This window comes from Monodon monoceros, unplaced genomic scaffold (genome assembly GCF_005190385.1).
Source record: "Monodon monoceros isolate NGI ecotype Baffin Bay Population unplaced genomic scaffold, NGI_Narwhal_1 Contig2195_ctg1, whole genome shotgun sequence".
In the NCBI taxonomy this organism is placed as follows: Eukaryota; Metazoa; Chordata; class Mammalia; order Artiodactyla; family Monodontidae; genus Monodon; species Monodon monoceros.
The window spans coordinates 14,095-16,443 of record NW_021698095.1 but is presented as its reverse complement, the minus strand read 5'-3'; positions in this window follow the sequence as shown (position 1 = coordinate 16,443).

Sequence of the window (2,349 nt, the reverse complement as noted above, 5' to 3'; positions counted from 1 at the left end):
CCACCAATCCCAGACATCAGAGGTTACAGAGAACAAAGTTACCTGATTGATTTTTTAAAAAAACTTTCCTCAGGTTCATAGAAATCTCTAAAAGCAGACTGACCCTATCCTGAGTAGATATTCTTTTATTTTGTCAAAAAAAGATTACAATTTTCTGTGACTTGCTACGTTCACAGAGCAGGTTAACACACGTAGATTAAATTAATTTTGTTTTATTAAAATCTGCACTAGGGGAAAAACTGGAATTTATGCAACAATGCCCTGATTGCTTCAAGTGTTTCATTTAAAATTTTTGCAGGCAGGAAGAAAAAAGTCATTTTTACATTTACTCTCCTTTCTGTAGTGCATCTTTTTATTCTCAGCCTGCTTTTAACTATTTAAATGTGTTTTTGTTTTTAAAGCAATTAATTAATGGTGTGCATTAGTGACTTTTTTTGTTATTATTGGTTTTCTTTACATCTTTATTGGAGTATAATTGCTTTACAATGGTGTGTTAGTTTCTGCTTTATAACAAAGTGAATCAGCTATACATAAACATATATCCCCAAATCTCCTCCCTCTTACGTCTCCCTCCCACCCTCCCTATCCCACCCCTCTAGGTGGACACAAATCACCGAGCTGACTTTCCTATGCTACGTGGCAGCTTCCTACTAGCTATCTATTTTACATTTGTAAGTGTATGTATGTCCATAGCACTCTCTCACTTCATCCCAGCTTACCCTCCCCATCCCCGTGTCCTCAAGTCCATTCTCTAGGTATCTGTCTTCATTCTTGTCCTGGCCCTAGGTTCTTCAGAAACATGTTTTATTTTATTACTAGATTCCATATATATGTGTTACCATACGGTATCTGTTTTTCTCTTTCTGACTTACTTCATCCTGTATGACGGACTCTAGGTCCATCCAACTCACTACAAATAATTCAATTTCGTTTCTTTTTATGGCTGAGTAATATTCCATTGTGTACATGTGCCACATCTTCTCTAACCATTCATCTGTCGATGGACACTTAGGTTGCTTCCATGTCCTGGCTATTGTAAATAGAGCTGCAATGAACATTATGATACATGACTTTTTTGAATTATGATTTTCTCACTGTATATGTCCAGTAGTGGGTTTGCTGGATCATATGGTAGTTCTATTTTTAGTTTTTAAAGGAACCTCCATACTGTTCTACATAGTGGCTGTATCAGTTTATATTCCCACCAATAGTGCAAGAGGGCTCCCTTTTCTCCACACCTTCTCCAGGATTTATTGTTCGTAGATTTTTCGATGATGGCCATTGTGACCGGTGTGAGGAGATACCTCATTGTAGTTTTGATTTGCGTTTCTCTAATGATTAGTGATATTGAGCATCCTTTCATGTATTTGTTGGTAATCTGTGTATCTTCTTTGGAGAAATGTCTACTTAGGTCATCTGCCCATTTTTGGACTGGGCTGTTTGTTTTTTTGATACTGAGCTGCATGAGCTGCCTGTATATTTTGGAGACTAATCCTTTGTCAGTTGCTCCATTGGGAAATATTTTCTCCCATTCTGTGGGTTGCCTTTTTGTCTTGTTTCTAATTCTGTGCAAAATGCCATTGGTAGTTTGATAGGGATTGCATTGAATCTGTAGATTGCTTTTGGTAGTATAGTCATTTTCACAGTGTTGATTCTTCCAGTCAAAGGACATGGTATATCTCTCCATCTGTTTGTATCATGTATAATTTCTTTCATCAGTGTCTTATAGTTTTCATCATTAATGTATAGGAATTTTATACCCTGCTACTTTACCAAATTCATTGATTAGCTCTAGTAGTTTTCTGGTAGCATGTTTGGGACTATCTATGCATAGCATCATGCCATCTGCAAACAGTGACAGTTTAATTTCTTCTTTTCCGATTTGGATTCCATTGATTTCTTTTTCTTCTCTGATGGCTGTGGCTAAAACTTCCAAAACTATGTTGAATAATAGTGGTGAGAGTGGGCAACCTTGTCTTGTTCCTGATCTTAGTGGAAATGGTTTCAGTTTTTCACCATTGAGAACGATGTGGGCTGTGGGTTTGTCATATATGGCCTTTATTATGTTGAGGTAAGTTCCCTCTGTGCCTACTTCCTGGAGGGTTTTTATCATAAATGGGTGTTGAATTTTGTCGATAGCTTTTTCTGCATCTATTGAGATGATCATATGGTTTTTCTCCTTCAATTTGTTAATATGGTTTATCACATTGATTGATTTGCGTATATTGAAGAATCACTGTTTTCCTGGGGTAAACCCCATTTGATCATGGTGGATGATCCTTGAATGTGCTGTTGGATTCTGTTTGCTAGTATTGTGTTGAGGATTTTTCATCTATGCTCCTCAGTGAT